Consider the following 27,813-nt stretch of genomic DNA (forward strand, 5'->3'; position numbering starts at 1 on the left):
TGTAATTCCTGGAGGTGAGAACACTGGAAAGGCAACTGCATGCAAAACAAGGCCTTAGAGCTGAAGCTTAGTTCATGGGAAGTGTCCCTCTCAACTACAAATAAACCCGCAGCATAAAAAGTTGCCTGTGTCTTTTCACACCGGCAGTACGATATCATAAACAAGCAGAAGGATCTCCCACAGCAGCTGCGTAACCCAGCCAAGGGCAAACGGGCAGGAGGAGCAGCCAGGTGAGAGGCCGGCGGCCGAGCAGCCCGCACCCGCCCGGGCCGCAGCTCCCGGGCTTCTCCCAGCCGGCCCTTGCTCTCCTCGGGAGAGGGGGGAAGAGCAGCTCAACCTCATCCCCGACCAAGTTTTCGGTGGTACCAACTCCGCCATGCAGCAACCCCATTCTTCCCCCGTCCGCCCGCCTGCTGTCCGGAGGCCGCCCCACTCGGCTCGGCTCGGCTCGGCTCGGCGCATGCGGGCTGGCGGGCGGCGCGGGGGCGGGCACGGCGGCCGCGGTGCTCAGGTTGCAAGCCCACAGCCCCCGGCCCTCCTTCCTGCCCGCCTCCCCGGGCGGAGAGCACCCGGCCCGGCCGCCCTCTTCCCCCCCCTTCCCGTCCCCTTCCCTCTCCCTTCCCTCCCGGCCCCGCTGCCAGGGGCGAAGCCGCCCGCCGGGCCCTCGCGGTGAGTCTGTCCCGCCGGAGTTGGGCGAAGGGGTGGGGGAAAGTTTGGGGAGGCCCCTGGCCGGGGTGGAGGGGTGGTCTCTCGCCGGGGGGGGGGGGTGTGTGGAGAAGCCCCCCTCCCCTTCCCGCGTCCTCGCACGCTTCCCCCGCCCTTCCTCCCGCTCTTCTTCAGTGGTTTTTTTTTTTCTCCGTGCAACTTAGCGGGGAGCGCTGCGGGCGGCCCCTCTGCTTCGCGTGTCTTTATTCCTTTTCATTTCATTGCTGTTACTTGTATTTTCATTTGTTCGGTGTATCTCCTCGCGCGGCTGCTCCCCGCCGCTATTGTCTGCGGGCCGGGGCCGGGCGCGGTCCCCCCGCTGCCGGCGTGGGGCTGGCGGCCGCGCTCCGCGGCGCGGGGGGAGATGGGCGCGGGGGTCCCCGGCTGTGTGCCCGGCCACCTCCTCACCCCAGCCTCACTCCGCTTCCAATGTACTGGAGTTATTGATATCTTGATCTGAAAAAAAAGAGCCCACCCCAACCCCTTCAACCTTGCTGGAGTGACTGTGTGCCTCGATTTATTGCAAAAAAAAGTAACCTGGGCTTTATATCAGAGTCTCCTAAGCAACCGCCCGCTGTTGGTTTTTCTCACCTTTGGGTCTGAGTGGGCCTTTGAAGTTCCTCAGAGGGTCATTGCCGTGGGGCTTGTTTTATGAATTCACTCCATTGCTTGAAAACATGGGTGTTTTTTTTTGTTTTGTTTTTTCAAGTGGAGATGCTCTTCTTTTGAAGCAAATGTGAGAGTTTCTGGATGAGGATTGAGAAAGGGTAGTTGTTTGTTAACCTGTAAATTGTTGGGGTTTATTAATCCACCTTCTGTGACGGTGTTATCCCCGCAAGTCATATAAAGGAGTTAGGATTAGTAGCGATCGGTTTTGCTGACCTCTGTAGTTACTTCTGCTCCAGTGTCCTTTACCAGGCTTCACTTTAACTGGAGCTCACAAGCTGAAAAAAGTTAATTTTTCTTTTCTTTTTCTTTAAAAAGTGTTGTTGTGTTTTGTTTTTCTTGAAGAGCTTGCTGTACCTATTCTGTTGTGAGTAACCAGACAGGGACTTTGATAAAGGCATTAGAAATGTTGTGCTTCTGTAGGACAGTTGGTTGCTGTGGTGTTCTCTGTAATCTTCATCAGCTGTAAAACTTTAGGTACTCATGGAGATATGCGATGCAGTAGAAATATGTAAAGCATGTAGCTTCAGAGCTGAGTTTAGACAGTTGGTCTGAGATCCATGAATGTCTTGTGTGCTGGGAGTTTTGGCTAATGTAATCTAATCAGTCTTAAAGAGCCAAGCCACATTATTTCTGTTTGTGGTGACTCTCTTCAGCTTAAACTCAGCCTCTTGCTGGGTGTGTTTTCCACGTTTTGCACGCCCTTGCTGAGCTATTGTGGAATTGCAGAGGTGAACCATGTTCCACATAGTTCCTTAAAGGTAAGGTACTAATGATTCACTTATTACCGTGTTAGACAAAGTTTATTCTTTTACAGAGATACCTTAGTAGTGGGGGTAGATTGTTGTTCACCTCATAAGCTCCGTGTCTGTGGATAGAAGCTGCTGTCTGTTCTAGAGGAGCATTTGTTGTGCTTTGTCTCACTCTGGTCCAGGCTGTCACCTCCATAGTGACGACTGCTTGGATGCTTGGGGTTGGTTGGTTTGTGGGTTTGGTTGTTGGGCTGTTTTTTTTTTTTACAAGCCTGATGGCAGGGTAAGGGTGTGTTAAGCAAGGTGAGGATCATCTGGGCATGTGTTGTCCCCTTGGCATGAGTTCAAGCATGTACCTATCTTCCGCATTCGTGGGTTGAGCCTAATACATCTCCTGTCTGACCTTCCAGTGCTGCCAGGTGCTGGGCAGACAGGCTAGCCTGGGGCTGTTGCTAGAAGGGCATGGATGTTGAGTTCTGTAAGGCAAACAGGTTTTGTAGGTAGGCTGCATGATGAGTCTTCTGCAGGTAGCGTGGCCATGCCCCGTTGCGTGACAGACGTTCCTGCCTGCGCCTCCTGCCCGGCTCCGACGGCCAAGGGATGGCCAGCCCAGAGGTGAGGACACGGTGTATTTGGAGCAACGGAGTCCAGCCAAGGACTGCAGCCAGAGAGAAAGGCAGAAGTTCCATGTTGCTGATTTACAGCTTCACAGCATCAAAGGAGGAAAATTCAGTGAAGTCAAAGCTTCTCATAGAAACAGAACTTTGCCAGGTACTGTCCAATGATGGATGTTTTTAAACACGTGTAGAGAAGCTTTGAGATTCAGGCCTATGCAGAACTTGTTACTAATCTTATAGCAGCATATACTCCTCAGTAAGCTGTGCTCTGTTCTACAGTACGCTCCTGTGCTAAGAGGAGGATTAAGTACTGTTAAAGGAGTCTGGTTATTCTATCCAAAGCGTGAATTAAGGCAGGGGTCAATAAGTTATACTAAAGGAAAAAAAATAGTAGGTTTACTGATTGTATGCACACACTCCTGTGTTACAAAGGCATTGGGTGCTTTTGTGTAAATTTCTGCTAGCATAGTAAGTTTTGATAGTGAACTACTTAACAAAAAAATTGTTGGTAGAAGTGGTCATGCCTGCTGTACCTATTCCTTTTCTGTTTCCAGGACACCAACGTATCGGCTTTCCCTGCCTTGTGTTTAGTGGTGATCCACTTGCCTATAAAACAGTCCTTGAAGCAGCTTGGAAGCTTTTCTACTTATTACTGTAGCCAGTTATCTCTACAATCTACTTGAGTGCTATTAGATGTTATTTCTATAGGGGTTCCCCACACAAGCAATAAATAGCCTGAAGTAAACTAAACCACATCGCTGATTAGCAGGGAGAAAGTATTTGGTTTTGGTTTTGCTCTGCTGCTGGAAGTGTGTTAGTCCAGGAGGCCGTAACTACAATATGCCTTCCCTGAGTGACTCTGACCCCATGTTTTACCAGCCTTCTGGACAGGGAGTTGGCAGTTTGTGTGGTTTCCAGCTGGAGGATAATGTTTGCAGGCACACAAAAGGTTGGTTGAGGAAAACCTGGGTGGGAAGCACCTTGCAGCCTGCAGCTTGTGATTACAGGGTGATGCTCCATGCCAAGTGCTCATGGGTTTTCCTGCTTGCATTGATCACCTGTAAGATAGATAAAGGGAATGAGTGACTTTCTGAAGCAACTGATAGCTTTGGGTGTAGATGCAGTTTGGCTTTGCTGATAAGGGGTTTGCCACGGGGGATATAATACCACAGGGAGCCTGGTTCAGGGCTGGCATGTACCACCTGAACAGTCACTTCCAGGAAGCACTGCACTTCTTCTAGATCAAAAGTTGTTAGAGTGGGAGATACAATGAGATTTTTATGAATAGCTTAGTCATGCTTCACTTTTTTCTCGTCTAAAACAGCTGTCAACAATCTTGCTCTGGGGAGGGAATTGGCCACTCCTTGTACTTACTGAATAGTCAAACACTTCAGTCATGGTGTTCCAGCTTGGCATTGCACTTTTTAGTTACTTTTGGAAGCAAAGCTGTGGATGTGGCATAATGTCTTCTTTTTAACTAATTTATTTATTAAAACCTGCCTTTCTGCCTTGCAAATGACCTTTATGCAGATCTAGAAGGCAAAGCACATCACTGGGAGTTAGCTGGTTACTTACTTTGATTAGTGATAAGAAAATACGATGGCAGCACTCCAGGGAAAGTAGCTACTCTGGGAACTTGCTACTGCAGTCAAACTATAGAGCTCTCTTTCAAAAAGATGTATCTCTCTATTTATGGACCTTTGTCACGGAAATAGGATGACTCCTCTGTTGATGTCTACGTGACAGATATGCTGCTATGTGACAGGTCCTGTGAACAGTTTAATGCCCTTCCAGAGCCCATTGGTGGAAGTGGGCAATAGGTAAAAGTTTTTCAGTGTCATCTTAAACTCAAGCTGAAGTTTTGTGATCTCTTTTTTTGTGTCAATGTAAGCAGTCTCTTTCCCAGCTCTGCCATGCTGGGATTTGTGGGTCTGTTGAGCCAACTAGATTGGGAAATGGATTACAGCTAAGAATAAAATATGGATGCTTTTTCTGTAAAATTCATACCTTGGATCAGTTCAGCAAAAGAGTTAATTCTTTACCTGGATCAGTTCCCTGACTCGTGTGCCTTCGTGGTCTTATGAGCAGCTACTGTGGCAAGGGCTCTGGTGCTTCCACTTTGAGAAATTTTCCTGGAGCTACACCCTTGGAAGTGCTTTTCTGGTTGCAAAGAACGCATCTGACTGTGGGTGCCCGGCCCTGTTTTATAGCATGAGAAGGCTATATGGGAGATAGATTTGTTTCTAAGATAATCCAGTGAGTTAGAAGTCAAAATGTTTCCTTTCTAAGTTCCCCAAGACTGCGATCATTTCTGTCTAGAGTGAAGATACATATTCTCTCCAAAAATAAGCCCTGCCACTTTTATAATATATTTTTATTATAACCATTTTAGGTATGCTTCTAAGTTGTTGAGGAATAAGGGGAAGAAAGAGTAATCACAAATATTTTTAAGTAATCAACAGTCTTCAGAAAGTATGCAGTGTGATATCCTGCAAAAAGCAGGCTTTGATTCTGATGTAGCTGTAATGCATGGCATGTTGTGACATGGTCAGGCAGTCTAACAAGACTATTTTATATATTTAAAATACAAAAAATTCGATAAAAATCAGTTGCTCAAGAGTTGATTGGATGATTTTTATTATGGGTGAAATAACCCTAAATTACTTGCTGGCACAGTGATGTAATACTCGCAGTCCAAACACTGACCTGTCACAAAGGCTCACTGGGAACTTCTCAAATGTTGCACATGGAAGTGGAGTAAGTGTAAGGAAAAGATACCCCTCAAACTACTGTCAGCACCTCCTGCAGCACTTGTGTTGAGAGCTTGAAATACAGTATATTCCAGTGTGAGGCTGGGTTTGGTGCCTCTGGGCAGCCTCCTGTAGGGTTTCCAATGGGTCTTGTGGGCTTCCTCGATTCATAGAGAACCTTGATTTCTGGCCTTGGCTGCAGCATCCAGAATGGTACTTTTTCATGAGCTAACTTCTAATTCTGTAGAAAGGGTTCATTTAACAAGGGTTTTCCTCCTTGACCACTGTATTTTCTTTGAATCTATCCCCTCTTCATAAGGACCAGGAATTCACTTTTATATTTCTTTAAAAAATGATCCAGTCTCTTCATTCAGATTTTTTTTTCCTGATGACTCCTTAAATTCTTTGTACTAAATTATTTTCCCATCTGGCTACTCTTGTCTTTCAGCTAAAACTAGTGATAATTTTGTAATCAGTAAGTGTGGCAACTGGTCTGTCTCAATTTTCTCATACGTTTGATCCTTGCGTGAAGTTGCCTTTTGATTTCCGTGGGGATGGTGGAATCGCAACTGATCACTCATATCAGTGAGTTGGGTCCTATGTGATTGCTCTTGTGAAATACTCTGGGAAATGTATGAGTGCAGGTAGTTGAAATTGATCCATTAGTTTCAAGCACTTGTGATTAGTACTCTGGCAAAGTGATTAGTATTTGCCAGAGTAACTTCTGACTGCTTCTAGTCTCTGTTGGTGTATTTTTTTCTACTTCATTCAGGTGGCTTGTCTACCTGTCACAAAAGTTATTGCCCTTTACTCTTTTTGCTACACCATTTTTAACTTAATGTTGCAGTGAGATCTCCCCAGATTGTTGTTCAACTTGGGATATTATTTACAGTGTGACAGGACCACTGGGATAAGCCCGATCCAGTGTAAAAGGAAGAATTTAAGGATTTTGTTTTGTAGCAGCTACTTCAGGTTTTATTTCTGAGTGGGAGTGAAAACGAAATAAATTATTAATTACTTATTTAAATATTAAGCTGAATTTTGATGAGCCATTCTCCACAAATATGATTTGAGGTGGTCATCTTAAAGCAGAAGGATGTTACATCATTTGATGCTGATGCTCAGAACTTTGAGAGAAACTACCCAATGTGTCATGTTTGAATCCCCTGTGCTTTTTGTCACCCATGACTAATGCAAATCTGAGCAGTAAGTTATGTTAAAGCCTGTGATGTACTTTGTAGCTTCATCTAAATTGTATCTGAGGTTTCTGGCAAAGTTACTTGGGAAAGTAAATCTCTTTCCCAATGTGTCTCTGCCCCCAGTGGTGTTACTGCTCTGTAAGTCTGAATGCTGCATTTAATAAAACCATTACAAACAAGGATTTTGGCACAGAGCAGCTGTTCTAAACCGGACTGTCCTCAGACTCAAGCTACTGACTCACCTTTTCTTTTTCCATGAATTAACACACCTGACATGTGTCACGCACAGATACTGGCTGACTCTTGCAGGTATCCCTGTTTTCAGTGTAGGGAAGACTGAAGGAGCTGTTTGTGAATCTGCACAATGACCTCATGTAGGAGGTAAAAGCCTCCTAATGGAAGCTGATGCTGAGGGTGGGTTTGTCCAAAGACACTTTTCTCAGTGTCCCTGATGCTGGGCTGCGGGAGGGATGCTTCTCTGCTCCTGCCATGTTTTAGGGGAATGCAGAGATGCTGCTTGTATGGAGTTGCTCCCTTCAGTGTAACTGTATGAAAAACTCTGCTGGGTCAGGCCACGGTCTGTCTGACCTCATTTCCTGCCCCACAGCATTGGATGTGAGTCCTTGGTGAGGTGCAAGAGCAAGGCAGGCAACCCACAACAGTGTCCATGGGCACTGTGAGGTTCAATACCAGGATGTGTGGCACATTTGGCTTCCTGGCACATATGATATGCTCTCAATACCCATCTGAATCTTGGAAGCTGATGTCAATAGGAAGAGAAGGAAAACAGGGGATGCTGAGGTGTGAGACTGCTGAAGTGAATGGGAGCCTTGCTTGCTTCGTACACTGGTTTCCCTCCTGAGTTTCCTCTGGGATGCTGAAGCCCTCAGTCCCATAATAACACAGGGACAATGAATGCTCTGATGGAGGAAGCAGGTGTTAAAGGAAAGGGGGAAGTGATTTATTTTTTGGGGGAGAAGGGGAGACAGGATGGCTAGATTTGACCCTTATACAAAACAATTTATTTTGCTACATGCACTTACACACAGCATGCTTCCTTATTGCTGGACCCACAAGCAGAACAGCAGCAAAGCTGGAACCTGCCCTTTTTTTTTGAGTTAATATCACTTTGAGTCAGCTGAGCAATGAGGCTTAAGTGATGTACCACTTCTGATGTTACATGATGAATTTTGTCATACTTTTGTTCCCTGCTACCATAAATCTTTCACTTCAGCAGCAAGGCTGCAGTACTAGTGGCACTGGACATGTTAAAATCTGCACTTCTTATGTGAGGAACACTGGATTTTAGTTGTTTTAAAACCAAACAGGAGAAAATGAGTTTATGTGTGACCTAGATTAAAACAGTTTCCATAGTCTGATCTGAAGGTCTTTAGGTTGGTGTGGAGGATGATTCTGGAGATAAAACATGTTGATTCACATGCTGTGTCACAGATGGGTTTGCATCGGTAGCTAAAAGACTTCCCATCTAGCAAGTAATGACAGCACCTCATTTCAGTGGGGTTTTCAGCTTGTGCAGGAGCTTCTTGTGAACATGGGAGTCAGTTTTTCCATCACTGACTGGTTTGCAGTTTCTCCACCCGTTTTTATGATGAGTGATCAGCGTCTGAGGAACACAGTGGAACACAAGAGGTGGTGAGCAAACCTTTTGTTGCATTACATGTAAATGTTTATAGTTTCTCTTCACCTAGCAGCTGCAAAGAAGGTAGGTTGTCTCAGCCAAGTAGATAAATAAAGACTAAACCCTTTTTATATGTGCTGTCACTGAAGGAAGTTTGGTGTCACGAATATTTGTTTCACAAGGTCCAGGTGACTCTTTACACTTTTGTATGATGAAAGGTGAAACATTGCTGTGAAACATTGCTGCAAATGTTCCTGTTAAGTGCAGGTTTTTCTATACTAAGTAGTGAAGTTGTGAACAGGTAAATAAGTATATGTTCAGGTCAATCGTGGGAAGGTACTGGGGCTGCTTTGGTACCCAATGTGCTGGTGGCTCTGCGGAGTCCTGCTGGCTTGGGCACAGGAGTGTGAATCTGCTTTTTCAATGGGGACTTGGGCAGTCTCCAAAATCTGGAGCTATTTTTCTGCCCTGGCCAGTGCTACTAAGAAATTTTTGCCTGAGTCTTTTGGCAGTATAGACTGAAGAAGGGTATATGGAGCACAGAGACTGAGATTTGAGCACTTAACTAGGTTAAAAGCATGTTCTTGAGTTGATGTCTTGCTCATCTTCTTTGTAAGATGCTGGAGGGGAGTGGAGTGATGGGAACTGATTTCTTAGCAGCTGTTTCACAGTTGAAATGGCCTCGGTCCCAATTTTCATGAGCCATATATTAAACCAGAAAAAGTTCTTTGCTCATTGCTTGAAGAGCTTACAGGCTAAAACTCTGGATAATAAATATGCTTGCATGGATGTTAAGAGGATTAGTTGTTTGTGAAGTGCATTGAAAGAGGGAGAATTAAACAAGTACTGAAGTGTTAACCGGCTGCATGTCACGTCTTCATCTGCTTCTCTCTCCTTCCAGTCAGACTGCAAAGAGCATTTGCCAATCTCTATGAAATACATGTCAGTCACAAGTTTGCCTGTATTTTAGAAGTTTTTCTCTTAGAATTTATGTATGGGCAGTACCTTTAAGGTAGTAAAGTGTTGTCTGTTCAGGTGTCATATCTGAAGGAGAGGTACACTGCTAAATGTGATATGCTTCCTTCTGCAGTTGGAATTGGCTCTACTTAAACTGTGGGGTTTAGTGTTTAGACCTCCCTGGTTTTTCCTTTATCAGATTAGCTGGGATTTTGGCAGGACTTTGTGCTGCTTTTTCTTAGCCAATTGACTTGCGTGTGAGTATTCAGTAACTTTCTTGCTTTATAATCTCAAAGTTCAGAAGTCATTGAGCTGTTTGAGACTAATAAGAGATCCTATCCCAGCAACAACTTACAGCGAGTGTACAGAAGGAGAACACAGTCTAGAGCAAGTTTTGAAGTGAAATTTCAAAACTACTTGAGAATAGGGGACTTGTGGCAAAGAAAATGCCTGAAAATGTACATATTTTCCTGAAACTACAAAGCCTGGGTTTTTTAACCCTTCTCAACTGGATTGCTTGTGACCCATCACCTCTGCTTTGTCAATTATGTCACCATGACAGATAAATGGCAATCACACAGTTACTACACAATTGCATTATATAAACAGACTGAGCATTTGAAATGCCTGAAAATTATAAAAGATATCAAGTGAGTGTAAACCTAGAAAGTATTTTATGCTCTGCTTAGAACAGACTTCATTTCTCCCCCTCTCCCCTTCCCAGGAACTAATATGTAAAACTTTTGCCAAATTCTACTAAAAACCTAGTCTCATCAGTGCTTCTGATATTGATTAAAAAAGAATAATACTGTTTGCATAAATACCTGTGTGTATTTATGCCTTGGGCTTGTGATGTTTCAGTGCCAAGAGAAACTTAGACCATTTTGGAGGAAGCATGCTTTAAGTCATGTAACATTTTGTCTTTGGGAATGCTACATCACTCAGTATTTGCATTGAAGGATAGAAATTGGGGTCTTTATGGGATTTTTTTTTACTCTTAGTTAAGGCTAAATCTCAGCCACTGGATAACTTGAGAATGGAGAAGACTTGGTTTAGCTTTTGGAAGTCAATGTGGAGCAAGGAGCTGTTGCAGTGTGGTGGTGGTAAGGTGGCTGTGAGCAGCGTTTGGAACTCCTGCACAAGACACGTAGAACTCTTGTCTAGTTGGGACTGTGTCATTTCTGGCCAGTTGGCAAAGAAAAAAATCTCTCTCCCATGATGGAAAGGAAAGAGCAAGCTGTTGGGATGCTGCTGGATGAGAACCTAGCAGCAACAGGGAATTTGGGAAGATGCCCGAGCTGGGGAATGCAGTGACAAGCTATAGATATGTGCCTTCCAGCCAGGGAGAGTTGTGGGGTGGCCATGGCATGGACCACCCTGCATGTTGGGAACTAATTATCACCTCTGCTTTTTGCCCAGCTTCAGTGTCAGTAAGCCATTCTTCATTCAAGAGCAGACTTTTACATGTGTCCTGGGCAGTAAGCAGCATACTGTAAAGATACAGGAGCAACCTTGTTTGCCATCTTCTCCTTGAAGTTAGCAAACATGAATTCACTGCTTATTGCAGGATGCTGAGCACCAGTGCCGTGATGTGCCAGTCCTGGTGTCGTTGCCTTGGTTGGTGGGCAGTATCCTTGCCTGCTAAGGAGCACAGGCAGGATCAGAACAGGCATTGGCTTTATCTATGTCAATTCCCTTATGCTTGTTATTTGGAAAATAAAACTTGTCTTATATGTCCAACTCAGAAATGTGCTTATGTATCCAGCAGCCAGGAAATCGAATAAGTCCTGATCTGTTCTTAATTTCTTGTGTTTCCTGTGGTTTTATTGTTTGTGTTCCCAGCCCTAATATTTACATACTTTTGAATGAGCTTTTCTTTTTTTGGAAGATATTGCTTTGTTCATATGCCTTGCAGAACAGGTTCTTCCATTTTTTTCACCTAATAACCAAACAACTTACTTTCTCAAAGGAGTGGGAGAAAAAAAAAAAAAAGGAAGATTATAGGAAACACCAAAGGGAGCTATCTAAGAATAGAATTGTTTTTTGCTGATGATATGTTAAGACTCTTTCTAAACCTATGTCTACCCTTCCAAATGTCCTTGGGCTCTTCGAGAGCTTTGTAAAACTTTTTGCATATCACATTACGTGCTTGTGGGTGCTTTATCTCAACAGCAGATGCATTTACAGTTGGCATTTTAAATGCAAAGGTGCTTCTATGAAAATACTTGTAAGAACAGAGTTTTACTTCCCACTAAAACCCCAAAAAGTTAGCAGGGAAAGTCAGAGGACTCTGCAATATTAATGTTTAAAAGTAGTGCTGATGAGTGTTGGTGAGTGTATCCCACTATGTACCTCTGGAAACTGATGGTGTCTTTTCTGCAAAATAAGGAGGATTTCACAGCTCCCTGCCTTGCTTCAGGGCATGGGGGAGTGATGGAGCCGATGTTTCTCTGGAAGTCTGTCGCTGGGTACATCATCTGGCCTTCTTTTCCATGGATATTTGGTTTCTTCTGATGATCCTTTAGGAACTAATTTGAATTTGCCAATTAAAAAATCATGTGATCTCTAAAGAAGTTGTGATCAGCCCTTATTTGCAGGTATTACTGTTCTATATTGATAAACCAACTATAGATCATCAACTGTATATTTCTTTTAAGAAGGCAAAACTGTAGGACTTTTTTTTTCTCCTTCTTCTTCTTTTAAATCTCCTTTCTCTGCAATGAAATAAAACCTATTTGCACATTGATGAATAGTGGCTAGGAAGCCTGTCTGGTTCTGCAATGGGATCCATAAATAGCATTAGTGTCTGGTTTACTTTGGGAAGGAAGGTGTCCTGTTGTGGTGGCAGGAGGGAAACCTTGCACTCACTTGCAGTAAAGTTAGCCTGTCTGGGCAGTGTTCACCAGCATGACACATTAAAAGAAACACGATACAGAGTGTGTAAATTAAATATTTGAAGTACAGAACCTCTTTAAAAGCTCTTTAGAAGTATGGACTTAATAGAAATGCGTAGCATTAGCTCTTTTTTTCCTCTCTATGCCTCGGCTATGGGCTCAGAAAGGACTTTGTGTATCATAAAGGTTGTGTGAAAAAGATGCTTTTCCCATCGCTCTTCCTAACTCTTGCTGCAGGGAGAACCTGGAGACAGTGATACCACTCCAGTGTGTTGGGGTGGATGGGACAGCACTGTTGTTCTAGTTGCCAGACTGGATCTGGCAGCTAATTCTCAAACCCGTTGGGTCTCAGGATTGAGGTTTGGATGAATGCCTCTGAAATGCACCCTCCCAACCATTTCTAAGGGGTATTTTTTAAGCCAACAGCACCAGATTTGGTCTTTGGAGCGTTTGATTTGTGGCACAGTTGCTGAAGGAGAAACTGTCCTCTGTGCTTGATGAAAAATAATTTTTTTTCCCTGGAAAATGGAAGCAGAAAGTTCAAGTGGTTCAAGAACTGCACAGTTAACCGTCCCTGGTGCCCCAGAAGCAATCGTATAGCATTCCTCTTACAAAACAGCAATGTCAGGTTATTAACTCGGGGCCCTCCTTCGAGCAGACGCTGAAGATGAGAGTGTCTCGTATGGGTAACAGTGGGCAAAATGAAACAAGGCAAAGCTCCAGAACTGGAATAAAAAAAGCTTTTCATTTTTGGCCCCTCAATGAAGGTGATGATGAAATACTCCTCTGCTGTGCTGTGTTCTCCTTTTTTAAACTGCTCGTGGCATGGTTATTACTTGATTCTGTGAAATGTAAATAATGCCAAGGTACATTCCCAGCTCCTTGGCAGTGTGTGTGAATGGAAACATCTGTCTGTCCCTTCAGTTTGCTTCCCTTGTGCAGCTGCCTGCTTTAAGCATGGCTTGGTGTGGGACTGTAAATGCTGCAGAGTCCTGGAAACCCTCTCCTTAACTTTTGCATGTATGCACCACACAAAATGGAGGCAAATCTAGAGGCTGAAATGTGTAATTAACTTTTTTTTTTCCCCCACTTCATGATGATTTTAGTGCAAGTTTGTTAAAATATCTGGTGTTCCTCTGCCAGCCTGTGGCTGCAAGACCTGACACAGGATAGACCTGATCTCATACTATTGTCAGAGTCCTACTCTTCTGGTCTGTGCATCTTGGGTTTCACTCTCAAATCCCAGCCCCTCGCTTGGCAAATGCATAACCGTTCCTCGTCTCTCCTATTCAGATTATACGAATAGGTTCTGGCAGGGTATAAGCTTCTCTTGAAAGGTCGTGTTGGTTTGCAGGCTTGGAGATGGATGATAAGAATTGAACTGCTTTTTACTCCTCTTATAGAGGAGTGTGAGTGAAGGGAAAGACTCAAAAGTGTGGAAAGGAGGGTAGGAAACCACCCTCATAATTCACTCTGGTTTGTTCTCAAGCTGGAGTAGGAGATCTCATTAGCTTTTTACTAAGGGAAAAAATGACCCAAAACATAGGAAACCATGCAAATAATGTAGGAAATACATAATGAACATTTCACAAGTGGGAGAGGTAATAACCTGGGCTTCATAGCTTCAGGTTGGTTACAGGATGTAAATGCTGCTCGTGCTGATGTGAGTTGTGTACTGCCAGCTTTGACAGTTTTGACACTAATAGACAGTGTGTTAGAGTCTTTTACCTTTCAACTAGAGAAATTGTTAATGAGTTTTGTCATGTTAGTGGAAGTTTAAATTGAGATGGCATCTTTACAAGGTATTTTTACTTTTCTGCTTGTATTTTTAATCATAAATGTGGAAAAATGAAAAGGAAAGGGAACAGGATGCTTTTGTTCCTTTTTAAAAGTTAGAAGTATCAACCATTTTCATCTCTTCTTCCTCCCCTCTCATGTGTATGTGTGGTGAAAGAGAAATGTCAGTTTTTAAACAAATGAAAAATCTTTCTAGTACATAGTATTGCTTTAAAGTGAGACTGCAGGGCCAGGTTTTGATGAGTTGGGATACATCAGATGGATTGATATAACTGGTTGCAGTGCGTTTATGAAAGTGTTTTTGTGTGTTTTTAAAGCTTTCAGTGATTTGTTTTGTTTTGTTTTTCCTTTGCTGTCAATATGTGAAATATTATTTCTCTAAGGGAAACCTTAACTCTGCTAGCCAGGGAATAATTCTACATGCAAAAAAGTGGGTTATCATTAACACAAATTACATCCTCAGAATTAACTAAGATTAAAACTGCAATGAAGACAGACTAATAAGGGTTTTCCTCTGCTTAGGAATTTGACTTAAAGCCTGTGTTGGAGCCTGAAGTTGAGTTTGAGCTCTCAATTCAGTTGAAGTGTAAAATTGCCTCCCTGTCTCAATTGAAGCAAGCTAATGCAGAGTTTTAACTGTATTAATTACTTTCTTTCTCCTTTTCATTGGACAGATGTATAAAGAATTATTCTGATGATTTTGCTTTCCCCTCTTGAGTCACTTGAAAAGCAACAATACAAAGCATCATCGCATAATGGAAGAGGGACTTTGCTATGTCCCTAAGTGTCTCTTCAGGATTTCCAGCCCTGTAAATAATTGCTCAAGGCAAAGGTATACTAATATTATTTGATGAACAGGAAGTCTACAAATAGCCGTGGTATTTTGCCATAATTACATTTGCAGTGATGCAGGTGTTCAGTCTTAGCCGTAGTCAGGAAAACCAGTGCTACAAATAGATTTGTAAGAACATGTGGATGAGGAGGTGAGGCGTAGCTTTGAAAGAAAGTACAGCAGCAAAGTTTAATTTAAGGGTTTAAAACCAAAGAGATTTCAGGAGATGTGTTGCTGATGGCACTGCTGCCATGGCTTGGCTTTGTAACAGCAAAGCAAAACTATCTGAACCTCCACTTCTTCAGAAATGCCAAGATAACTACTTGTTTGGATTTTTTTTGGGTAAGTTTTATAGTGGTCTTTGACGTGCTGCTGGTTCTGCTCAGGGACGTGCTGCTGGTTCTGCTCAGGGACGTGCTACTGGTTCTGCTCAGGGAAGGCTCCCATTGTCGTCTCGGGGTTGGGTGGTATTTGTTAATGTAGCTCATGTTTCTCACCCCCAAACTTTCATGTGGTGCAAAACCTCTTCTCTTAGGTTGTGTTGGTGAGCAGAGCAGTTATGTGGTCACCCTTGAGCAGCTGGCACTCCATGTCTCCACCAGAGAGTGAGAGTGTTGAAGCACTTCATTAATACTTGAGCACTCTCAATAAAATGGCTGCAGGAAATGAAATATTGTCATTTAAGTAATGCTGTCAGAAATGCTTGAAACCACTTATATTGGGAGACTGACTCATCATGTCCTTGCTCTGGGAATATAGATGGATGCAGTGGGAGAGTATCCTGTTATGGAGTTTTTTGTATCCTTGAACTTTATGACCTTGTATCAGCAGCCCATGAGTTTATTTGGGGAAAGAATGATGCAGGAGTGAGGGTGATATATAAACAGGAATGTTTCTGTGGGTGATGCTCACAGCCAAAATGATCATGGAGTAGTTATTTTGAAAGGAAATCTTGGCTCACATTCATTGGGCTGAGCTACCAAGAGCAGCCTGTGATGTGGAAGAAAAAGCGATGGGGAGGAAGGAAGCAGGTAGTGAGAGGATGCAGGTACCAGAGAATTGGAGCTCCCCTCGTGTGATCTCTTCAAAGTCCCCTGCTTTTTCTCCCTTGAGAGATGGTCATCATTGCAAGTGGGCTGTGAGGTTTGGAAAAAAAAAGGTATATGTATGCAAGCAGCAAGAAAGCAGAAAATTGCTGTGCTGTATGTGAACTTAGTATGAAATTATAATTGAGAGATGTGTGGTCATGTTGTAAGCTGAGTTTGTCTCCGAAGCTTTGGGGGCATAGCAAAATACTTGTGTGCCAGCCCAGGTGGCCTGGTATAAAAATAAGTAAATACAAAAGATTGTCCCTATTTTACCAAGTACTGTTCTGGAGCACTTAAACTTGGATGTTCTTGAAGAAATTGCTCTTTCTTAGCATGAAAAGCAGTACTTTAAATATTTAGATATTTAGACAGAGATGATGTTGCCTCTCTGGCAAGGATATTAGTGTAAATATTCAAAGTGTCCAGTTAATCCTGCAGGATTGTGAATGCATTTACAACTGTAATTGTGAATGACTTGCGCTGTGAGACAGAGTGATAGCTTCAGTACTGCCTTCTTGTTATAAATACAGCGTATTTTGTGCTATTGTTTAAAGGCTCCTTTGGAAGCCTGATTTAATAGTGGAACTGTGTGAATGATTCAAAATCTTTTAATCAAGTGCTTGTTTAAATTCTTAAATGAGCTCACCATAACCTTTTTATGCACCCCTCCTGCATGTGTCATACAAATACTAAAATAATTGAGTCTTACTAGCACAAATGTTTCTGTGAAGCAAATTTTTGGAGCTTAATGTATGACTGTTAATGGAAAGGGGAATGTTACGCTCTCACATGCCACTGTCTATGCCAGAAACTTGTGCTTGCTTGCTTAGGAAGGGGGTGGAAGATGAGACCCTCAGCTTTGTTGGAGCAATGGTAACCAAGTTTGTTTGTTAGATTGACTTGCATGCAGTTTAAAAGCTGCCACACATGTATTTAAAGGAATTTCAGATGTACCTCTCTTCCAGACCATTCTACAAACAGTAGCAGTCCTTATTTTAAAATATTTGCTTTTTTCAGATAAGTACTATTTCTGACTTTTTCCTTTTCCTCTTCCCTTTTATTTGAGATGAAGCAGCACATTCAAAATGCGTCTGCTTAGCATCACTGAGTAACACAGCTTAACGCAGGGAGGCAGACCAGAGAAAATCTGTTGTCGTCTTCCAGACTTGGTCTTCCCTTGGCTTGAAGTCCATTTCAGACTGGTAATTTCAGTCCATTTGCAGATAGGTAATTTGTGTGGATTTAGTGTGACTACTCACATGTATTAATGTTTGCAGACTTGCTGGTAAAAGCTCATTAGCACTAAGTCACTTTTGAGGTACCAACGGTCTTTGGAGGACTTTTATTTGCCTTTTAATCAGAATGTCTGGAGAATTGGCATTCATTCATATTTTGCTTCTAAAGAGAAGCGGACGACTTAAAAACTCAAAGCCAGCTCAAGAAGCAGGGGTTTAGGATTAGGTAAGCAGCTGGGCAGTGCTGTGTTCTCAGTGGAGAGTTGTTGCTTAATTGGTTACAAGAATGTAGTACAGGCTGTTTATTCTGTTCTCACACAAACCTTCTCCTGTGAACACTCTGGCAGCCCTCTAACCTTTCTGGCACTGCTAAGCGTGTGCTGCAGCTTCCCGTGGAGGATGAGATGGAAAACCCAAACTCTTTCAACATGTCACAAGTTTGCAAAGTCTGAATTGCATCTGTGAGGTTTGCTCCCTGAATTTTGGATTTCTTTGCCAACTTTCATCTCTAAGCTCTGCTGAAACTTTCGATGACAGCCTCAGCGTGGTTACCACAGAACTACTCAGGAACGTGCTGAACTTCAGCCACTGATGAGCATCTGTGCCACGTGCCCCTCGCAATATATGCAGAAGTCTTGAACTACAGGCTTATGTGGCAATGCAGATTCTTGGAGTAACAAAGAAACTACTGTTGAAATCTTCTATTGCTTTCAGTCACAGCTGTACCAAGTGTAACTTCTAACAGTACAGAGGCTAGAAGCTAGGCCTCTGTGCCTCTATAGCCAGGCCTGTGAAGGACCCAAAACCCAGCATCATCACAACAACCAACCTTGAATTGCAGAAAAGAGGCAGCGAAATGTAAGAGCCAAGTAAAGTTTTTCAACTTTCCTGAAGTTGCCATCTGTATTAAGTCATAGTCAGAATTAGTTGCATCCAGCTCCATAGCAACAGTGGGCGTGGTCTTGTTGCGGTTTTCTCATCTGTCGGCTTGAAAGGAGACAACACTGTTCAGATTTCGACTCCCTCACATCACCTGTAGCATCTGGTGCAGGTGAATCTTTATCAAGCTGAATTAAAAAGTTGACAAACATCTAGTCCATTTCTTTCAATTTCCTTGGAGTGTGGTGAGTATCAATGGGTTCCTCAGACTTGAAAAGAAATAGGAAGGTTTGTGTGCACTTTCTTCTTCACTTATTTTTAGTTAATATTGGTGCAACAAGAGTTGTTTTGTGATAAGGACGACTCAATAATCGTATACAATGTGCAGAACAAGGAGACTGTGTCTTGTCATTCCAAAGTTGTCCTTAGTAATAGTGTAAATTAATATGTACAGTTACCCGGTGCATTGTAGATTTGTAACAGTGTGTTTTCTCTTCAGATAAAGCACATGTGAAGATAGGTGAGCAATATTACCCTTATTTACTATGTGAGGAATCGTAGACTTGGCAGCTTTTTCTGAAATACCCACTAAATCTGAGTGTTTGCCAAGTAAGCCACTGTAGTTCATGACTGAAATCGGTGATTGCAACAGGCAAGATCTCTACTGCAGCACAAAGCAGGGAGAGTGAGTGCTAGCTGAGCTGTGCCTTAAGTGGTGTGTCTGAAGAGATGCAGGCTGGTGACAGAATAGAAAGTGACTGTTGTCTCCTGGTTCCCTAATTCTCTGCTTGACCACTGAGGAGAAATTACGTGACCACAGAGCAAACTGGAGTGTCTGTACAGTTTGTGCTGAAGTTTTGTATAGAGTTAATAATAACCTAAAGGAGAAACTGGATCAAAGTAAGCTTTGAGTTTTGTTCTAACTCTTTCCTTTTTTGTTGCATATTGGTATTCTGCAAAGGAAAAGATAATTTGACAACCTTGTCCCCATCTACATGAATATCTCTGACTTTTCACCCTCCCTGCGGGTGACCTGAGGACCATCTCTGTTAGGTTTCGATTCCATTCTAGGTTTGGTTATTGCCTCTTTTTACTCTGTAGAGATTTGCTCTCCATCTCTGTCTGGATTGAACTGGTACCTGTTAAAAAATGAATCACCTTGTCTTTCAAGTCTTCCTGTCCATATAATAGGGTGTTGAAAAACCATTTTCTTTTTTTTTTGCATGTATTGATCACATTTAGCATTGTCAGAGGGGAAAATGGCTGACAGCTTGACAGGTATTTGAACTGGGTAGGGTAATGATGAAGCATAGCTGAATTAGTTTCTTTCTTTTAAAGCTTCATACTATTTTCTGCTGTGGATGTTTCGATTCTTCTTTATTTTGCTAGCTTGTTTGGAGAAGAATAGTTTGGGAGAGGGGAAGGAAGAGGCAGGATTTACCCCTGCAACCAGCATTGTTAGCCTTAACTTTTGTGGTAGAGCTTTGCTGCTTTGGCTTGACCTTTTTAAACTTGAGAAATGTGTTTTTGTTTGTATTTCCATCTTGTTACATTTTGAAACTGTTTTAATTATACCAGATTGTTTGAACATTAATAGGGGGAATGTTTTCCAGAGTCTTGATAGAGTTTCCAGGCAGCTCTTCACCCGCCAAGTACTATACCAGGCTCTCAGTGGTGGCGTTTTGCTTGGTTAGCTCTGAGAATCTGCAAAGCAACTGTTCAGAATTGCTGACACATGTTAAGTAATGTGGAAATCACCACACTGCTCCATTGAAGTCTGAGTGCTCATGTCAGCAGTAAGAACAGGATCCGACACTGAAAATTGTATGTGAAGTATCTTTAATAGGGAGAGCATTCTGAGGCATTGTGTTCCCTCTGTCTCTGGCTAGCTTATCCTTTTGGTCTTGGGTATTGTTCTTTTTTGGATTGTTTTTCAAAAGCACATTTTATTTGCTCAGTCTCTTAAAAATACCCTATTCTGTCTCGTCCATGCATTTTTGAGTTATTCAACTGCATGTGTATATTTGGTGGTGCCAATTTAAGGGTGAAATCTCAATTGCCTCATTGAGTATCAGGAAAGGTAATGCCTAGTTCTAACAATGGTGCTATTGGTATAATGCTTATTCATAAGAAATCCATCATCTTCCACCTCCCTGCTCCAAACCTCCACTTTTCAGCTTTGAAGCAGCTGTAATCAGCCTGTATAACCTCCCTTCCTCCTCTCATGAATAAATCCAAGTACCTTATCTTCTCTATCGGAAAGTCTTCCCTGGTTTTAACAGCCTCTCGAGGAACGTATAAAGGGGGCTTTCACTGGCTAACAGGAAGCAAAATGAATAGAGGAACTTTTGATAATGCCCTTTCTGTCTGAGCAGAGGATCAGCCCGACTAAATTGTACCAGATTAGTGAATGATAGTGCTTCAGCCAGGGCCAGAATTATAAGTTTTTAATCTTGGAACAAGGAATGACTTCTTCCTCTTAAACAGTGATCAACTCCCTCTTTGATTTGGAGGCTTGCAGTCATCCATATTCAGTTAGCTTGGGTGGGTTTTGGTGGTGGTGTGGTGTGGTTTTGGGTTTTTTTTAGTCTGCATTCATGAGTCTTAACAAGCTTTGAGTGCTTTTTTTGGTAGCGGTGATTTTGGTAAAGGCCAGCGATGGCCACATGCCATTTCTGCCAGTAACTTGCACAATGCTTTGGAGTTTTATGCCCATAATGAAGTCTTGTCTATCACAGCTTGCTTAATATGGATCCACGTTGTGCTGCCTTGTAGTCTTTTGCAGTTAGCCCTGGGGTGGCTTGGATGGTGTTTTTATAAGCAATGCTTTTGGTTCCCTGTCACCTTCAGCCTCACTGAGGTGGGTGACGACTCCTTGCTTCCTACTCCACAACTTCATCCAGACTTTCTGATAATCCTGCTCCACGGGAGGGACAAATGACTGAAAACCTAAATGGGGCAGTTTAGCTAATTGCCTTGGGCTCAACTTGTCTGCTAGATAATGCTGGTTTTATTGCAGTCCAACATGATTGACAACTGAGGAATTGCCCTGGTATAATACTGGCAGCAGCAGTGGAAAATCTACCCTATTCTTTATGATACTTTTACTCTCTGAACAGCACTTTTTTGTTACAAATAACTATTTGAAATCCAACTGGTGGAGTTAAAGTACTTCATTTTCTTTAAATCACTGACTTTTCATCTTCCCAATGAAAAATGTGACAGAATTATCTTACTTACTAAAGTGTTGTTCTTTTTCTGTGTTTTTTCAGGCCTTTTTTCTTGGATTTTAGTACTTGAAAACTCTCTAATGACAATTTTGCTTAGGTAAGTGAAGCAAGATTTTTTTTTTTTTGGTGGGTGTTTTAGAATCACTTCCCCTATCTTAACTTCTTCTGCATGTTGTGTTGTAACTGTGAGCTGCCTGCCAGCTGTGCTGCGTGTGCTGTGGTTAAAGCTAGAAAGACGTAGTAAACAAAAGTCGGGGCAGTGCCTGTAGTATGACAGGACGACTTCAATTGTTAATTTAATCAGATGAAGTGGACATGGTGCAGAATCCTGAAATACAGCTTTTATCTGAATATTGCTGCATAATCTCAGGGTTTTGTAAATTTTTTTTCAACAAGTGCTCTGTATTTTTATTAATTTTTTTTCTGGAAAGTAAACTTGTTTTGTTGGTGTCCCTTACTGTCATCTTGTTAGGAAAATGAAGCCTTAATACTTACAAGTCTGTAGATACAGTCATCCTTCATCCCTTTCTCTTCCCTCTTTCCCCCAACAGTTCTTGGCAGGAGTTCCTTGCATGGAGGGCAAATTATAAGAAGTCTGAGAGTTTTGAGGATTTTTTTAGCCCAAAGGATAGTAGAATCTGAACAAATTTAACACCCCCACCTTCCATGTTCTAAACTTCATCTGTAACTCTGAGATACTAAATTCAAGCTGATTAGTGATAGACAGGGTTTCTGAGCATTTATTACAAGTATTTGGTCTTGTCCACTTGTAAATGCATTTGCAAACCCAGTTCCTGTGCTGCTACATAGCACAGGGATGTTCCTGTGAGCCTAAGTGGCTTTGGGTGGTGGTGGAAGAGCTGAGGTGCTGCTAAAATGTACTGTATTTTTTTTTCTCTGTGATGGAGATATTTGATTGACCTCTGATATAAGGCAACAAGTTTATGTCCAGATATGCAACTAATTTGATGTATTAGTTGGAGCTGCTTTTAATCCTGGATGAGGCCAACCAGCGACTGTAGCATTCACACAGGAGTATATATCCCAGCATCTGTGCTGACACAGATAAAAGTGCTGCTGTTCTTTGTAAAGTGTCTGTGAAAGGGTTTTCTTTTCTCTCTGTTTTCTGCTACTAGGTCAGTATCAACCCTCTCACCATTTTCATCTCCCTCCAATGGATGGTCAGCATGGAAACTTCTGGTCTCTGTCCCTTGAGATGATAGACTTCTGTGAAATAAAATTAATCTAGTCTTATGCCAGAAGTCTTGCCTGGTCTGCATGTCCCTAGCATTTTTCCCTCTACAGGGAGGATACCCAGGAGAGTGAGTAAGTCTTTAGCCATAAAATCTCATTTTATCAAAATAGGAAACTCCAGAAAGGCTCTTGGGTTCCCCTTAGTTTTCCTTCTAAGTAGCTTGTCTGAGTTTATCTGCTATTCCTTTGCCAAGGTACTGAACTCAGGATGTGCTTTGTAGTGTGACTTTTGTCTTCTCATCAGGAGTGGAGTGGCAAAGCTGAAGCTGGATGTGCTCGCGTCCTTTGTATTTTACTAATTCAGAGAAAAGATCTTAGCAGAGACATAGAAGTACGGTACAAGTCTGAGAGAGCTTGTTACTTGGGATGCAGCAATGTGTTGCTTGAGACACACTTGCCTGTCTCAGCGTGCTTGCGGTTCCCCCACAGCTCCCTTGACTGCTGTGCAGCTTAAGGAGTGACTAATTTGCAGCCTGAGGCTGGATTTATTGATGCTGCTGCCTGTCCAGAGACTAGAGAGGACTCTGCAAACCAGCAAAGTATTTAGGCAGCAGTTTTAAATCCTTTTAACTTTGTATATTAGACACATCTATGAATATATGCAGACCTAGCTAATAAATAACCCAGGGAATGGTAGTTAAGAGGAAAGGACATAATTAATTCTGTCGTGTACTCTGCTTTAAAGTTGGATCCAGAGCAGTAATGCATTATGCTGGAAAGGTAAACACTGTCATTATTCAACAACGAAATGTGTACAAAGCTGACACTGTTTTCCTCCTTTTGATATAGTAATTTTTTTTTCTTTGCAACCGTTTGAATATCTTAGATGGTCTTTGTTTGGTGTGGTGGAAGTCTGATGAAGCCCTACCCTTTCCAAAGGGTCATTAGTCCTTTATTGGAATTGAGTTTTGTACTAACACTGCTTTGCTGACACGGAACGTGTGCTGTTCGAGAAGGCTCCTATTGTGCTCACTGCAGCTGAGGTGCTTGGCTGTAGTTCCAGCAGTATAGTTTGTAGGGAGGGTATTTCTCTTTGATCAGGTGATCCCTTTTCAACTACCCACATAGGAGTGTTGACCCAGCTCAACTGCACGTGCTACATAAAAGAAAAAAAGAAATGCTTTTTGTGGAGATGCTAGTGAAAAGTAGAGGGGAGTTCTGTTAACTTGCCTCTTTTACCTTCCCCTGTACCAGAGTTCTGAGGAAAGGTCTCACTATAGCAAATGCAACTTTACGTGATCCTTCAAGCCTAACATTTTTATTTCAGGGGTTCTTTATTTGTCAGATGGGATGAGGCACATTGTGAATCCTCAATTTACTTCTTAAAACATTTAAGGCTGCTGTGAGATTGATACCTTTGCTAAAAGGTATCGTTATTACAGTAAAAAAGTAACATTAAGCAAGGTAATTAACTTTTTTGGCTTGAGGTAACTGACAGTAGGAAAAAACTGCTGAAGTGTTAGCAGTTTGAGGCTCCCCCCCTTATTACTAATTATAACCCAGCCTCTCCCCACTCCTTCTCACCTCAGCAGATTCCTACACACAGAGAAAAACAAGCAGACTTTATTACCTATTACAGTTTGTGTCTGTGCTCCAGACAACCCTGCCTGAATATCAGAAGGCCACTTGGGTTTGCCTACATGAAGGTGGGTGTATCTAGAGAGGGTTGGTGTTGTGCAACCCCTTGATGCCTCTTCCTGTAGAGTCATCTTCGAAGCTTTGCAGCTTTGGCTCTTCTGACAGGGGTCTTGGACAAAAAAATACTCATGGAGACACCAGTGGAATAACTGATGCAGCTCAGCAGCCACCTCCTAAAATAAGTGGTAGAAGGATGCCTGTTTCTCTGAGCAATATTTTCTTTGGAAGATGAGCATCTCCTCTGCATGTCCTTGGCTATTGCACTGAATGCTCCTTCCACTGTTCCCAACTAAATCAGTTTAAAATTTCCTGGTTAAAAGCAACATATAGGTTAAACTATATTTCTATGCTCCTGCTGCTTCTTGTCGAATAAAGCTTGCAAAACTCCCAGGAATTTGGAGAGGAAAGGAGTCCTTCCTTGATATGGATCCAAAAGAAGTTGCATGTTGTCAATTTTCACAAGTTCTTTCTTCAAAGTATGAAATACTTTTGATTTTTTTTTTTGCAGAGGAAAGGAACTGATAGAAAGTCGTTAGCCCTTGGGAGGTGGCATGAAGCACGTTGACTGAAGGGGCTGTTCTGTGGTTAGTGTGCTGTTTATTTTGCAGCCAGTGACTTTGTTTCGTTGTTGTTTAATTATTTTATTTTGCTGAGGCAGATGGAGGGAGTCCCAGTTCCACAATCATAACCCTGGGAGAGATTAGTTGGTTTTAGGTTTCACCACTTGGATGATGAGGTTAGCCTGAGACAGAGATGTATCCCTGTGTATGGAAATGGTCTTGGCCCAGATCTTGTCTAGCAATATAAAGCCTGAGAAAGGACCAAGAGGTCAGCTTCAGCTTCTTGGGGAATGCAATGTATGTTCATTCTGTGGCATGTGTGGACTGCCTATTTTTTTTTTTTCAAAAAGGATAAAAAAATTGCAAGCTGATGTGTTATTTTAAAAAAGATGCTGTGATTAGAGCTACAGTTAGCTCTAAAGTAGAGCCTACTTTACAGCTACATAAATATTAGTGATACTAAAGCACTAATGATAAAGAATCCTGAGAGACTTTTTTTCATAGCTACAAAGCAAAGAGCATTTCTCCTAGTCTGTCTCTTAGCACCTTTCTTCTACTCTACCTGTCTTCCCTGACTACTGAGGTAAACAATGTTTTCAATCTGCAGACATCAGCACTTCTTTTTTTTTCCCATCAATAGCAGTCTTAAGTAATTATTCCGCCATTCTCCTAATACTTGTTATAGAGTGAGCTCTTCTGCACATGTCAGTTAAAGGTCTGACATTTTTTATAGTGTCTAGAAAACTGAAGCTCTGAAACAAGCTAAAATGAACAGAAACTTATTTCCTCTTCACTCACATGGGCACTCACTTCCCCATCTGCTTTGACTTTGAAGATTGCTGAGGTTCTTCCTCTGTCTGACCCACTTGGCATAAGCTAGAGAAGATTATCTTTCTTCAATAGCCAAGTTTATAAGGCTTCAGCTTATTCGTAAATAATCCTTGGAGTTTTGAGTGCTGCCTTTCTCCTTCCTTCCCCTTCAAAACTGACTTACTGTTGTTGGTGTACAAATTGGGAAAATGCTTTTTCAGTCTGTATATAGAGGATAGATTTGGTGCAGTCCCTAGGCAAGAAGGCATGTAAAATGTGCTGAGGAGATTTCACTAAGTATATGTGATTTTTAAGTATTTCTCATGTACAATTTCTATTTGTGGTCCTACCACAAAAGAGCATCAACTGTGGAGCAGTGCTTTGCTCTGGTAATCCTTGTGTAAGGAGAGTTCCAGAGTACAAAATCAGCATGAGACAAAATATAGGACCTGGATTTACAGAAGCATCTTTATAGAAACATCTAATTTTTTAATGTACTCAAAAGACAAGAGTGATGCTCTGTCTTTGCCTTCACACTCAAGTACCTGTACCAGCAATTGATTTGCATGTGTTAAATGATTATTTTAAGGCAGCAGTAAAACTCACTTTTCTTGAACATAATTTTCTCTTATTCTGAGATGGGAAGTTGCAGTATCATTGTGTTTGGACTGTTGAGTTACAGTTGTAGTATCTGTGCAGCTAACTTTCATCTAAGCGCTGGGCTCTCTACAATTACTTAAACCTTTGACTTGCATGTGTTTGTAGATACAAATGAATAACAAAAGTAACAGAAGGCCTCCCCTTAATAAGGGAGTGGTGGGACAGCCAAGGCAAATAATGTATTAAAGGCTTGAGGTGGTGTAGTCTTGCTGTCTCTAAACGCTTCTTTCAACATTTCTCATTGCCCAGAGTGAGCTCAAGGGGCTGTTGCAGTCCTTTGCTTTTGCCATGAATGAACCAAGGTGTCACTTCACATCTGCCTTTTCCTAGTAGTTTTGCATTAACCAGGAGCATATGTATGTCTGGGTTTTGGCTTGATTTCTTTTCCTTCCTTAATTCTTCTACACCATCTTGCCATTTTACTGCTACCAATGCATGGGGTGACTTCTAGTTTTCTTTTTGTTTGCTGGACCTGGTGGACATGTGACATTTCTAATGGACTCAGAGGTTCTGCAGACCAGCTTCTCTCAACTTGAACTTTCAGGCCTTGTGATCTGCATGTGGTCCTTCTGGCCTCTTACTAGCAAGAGATAACAGCCTTTGTGGAGAAATGGGCTGTAATTTTGTCCTGCTTTGAACATGTGGGATTCTAAGTATTTCCTATTAGATGTACTAGTTGTGTAAACAAACTGTTTTGTTTAGTATAAGCTCTTTATCCTGATGGGATTGGAGATACCTTATAAAGCAAAGACTATAAATTTAAAACTAATATTTATCATTATTTAAATAAACATAAATCAAGATAATATACCATGAAAACAGAATTTCCCAGCCCAGAGATCTGAAAGACAGACCTACTTGAACGTAGGTTATGTACTTTTTGTCCATTTACCTGTGAGATTTGAGGCACTGCACACTTAATTCATGCCTTTTTGGATTTATGTCAGTGGTAGAATAGATATATATTGCAATGGACACAGATTTTTAGTTCTAAAGTTGTAGAATCCACAAAGGAGACGTGGGGATGTTAGTGATGGCAGGTATTTTACAGATCTTTTGGTGCAGTATCTTTGCCACCCCAGCTGGCTTGATACAACTGATTCCTAATCAAAGCCTTGAACTGGAAAGAGTAAAGTACTGGGTAGCATTTTGTAAAAAGTCTCGTAGAGTGTGGGAGTAGATGAGTAATTCCAAAAACATAATGTTGAGAGAAATTTCCATGCCAGACTGTTCAATTTCATTGCTGTGTTAATTAGAAAGGAAGAAGCCTCTATGGTTTTTTATGAAGTTTTCTGACCCAGTTGAAGCTCTATCACATTAGATGCATCAGTGAAACAATCAAGCACTTGTCTGGATGCCAGCAGCCTTGTACTTGCTAGCTAATTGTATTTTTATGAATCAGTGTTAACTTTTTGAAAAACAAAGCTTAGTACTTGGAAAAAGCAGATGCTGGTGAATGGGAGAGGGGTGGGGAAGAGAACATGGTATTTGTGGTAATGAAGTGACCTCTGGCTCTCTAATTTTGTTTACCAAGTAGCTGCTGTTTTTTCATACATAAAATGTAAAATTTTGTCTTTGAAGAACTTAATTTTAAGGAGTGGTGGAGTTCATAGAGCTTTCAATGCCTGAGTTCAGCTCATAATCCAAGAGT

At 42.0% G+C, this 27,813-nt stretch overlaps 1 protein-coding gene across 8 annotated transcripts in view; it reads left to right on the forward strand.

Moving 5' to 3' along the window:
• The first annotated feature begins 541 nt into the window (after positions 1 to 541).
• The window catches only part of AKAP13 (A-kinase anchoring protein 13), a 217,180-nt gene continuing 189,908 nt past the window's right edge, over positions 542 to 27,813 (forward strand). For 3 of the 8 annotated variants that reach the window (XM_061999043.1, XM_061999044.1, XM_061999042.1), the window contains exons 1-2: positions 542 to 669; positions 21,283 to 21,337. The gene's annotated coding sequence lies outside the window, so the exon portion shown is untranslated. Of the gene's footprint in view, positions 670 to 2,650; positions 2,895 to 21,282; positions 21,338 to 27,813 lie in introns of all 8 variants that reach the window. The other 5 variants (XM_061999038.1, XM_061999045.1, XM_061999046.1 and 2 more) reach the window with 3 other exon arrangements.

Source organism: Colius striatus, chromosome 7 (assembly GCF_028858725.1).
Source record: "Colius striatus isolate bColStr4 chromosome 7, bColStr4.1.hap1, whole genome shotgun sequence".
NCBI classification, from domain to species: Eukaryota; Metazoa; Chordata; class Aves; order Coliiformes; family Coliidae; genus Colius; species Colius striatus.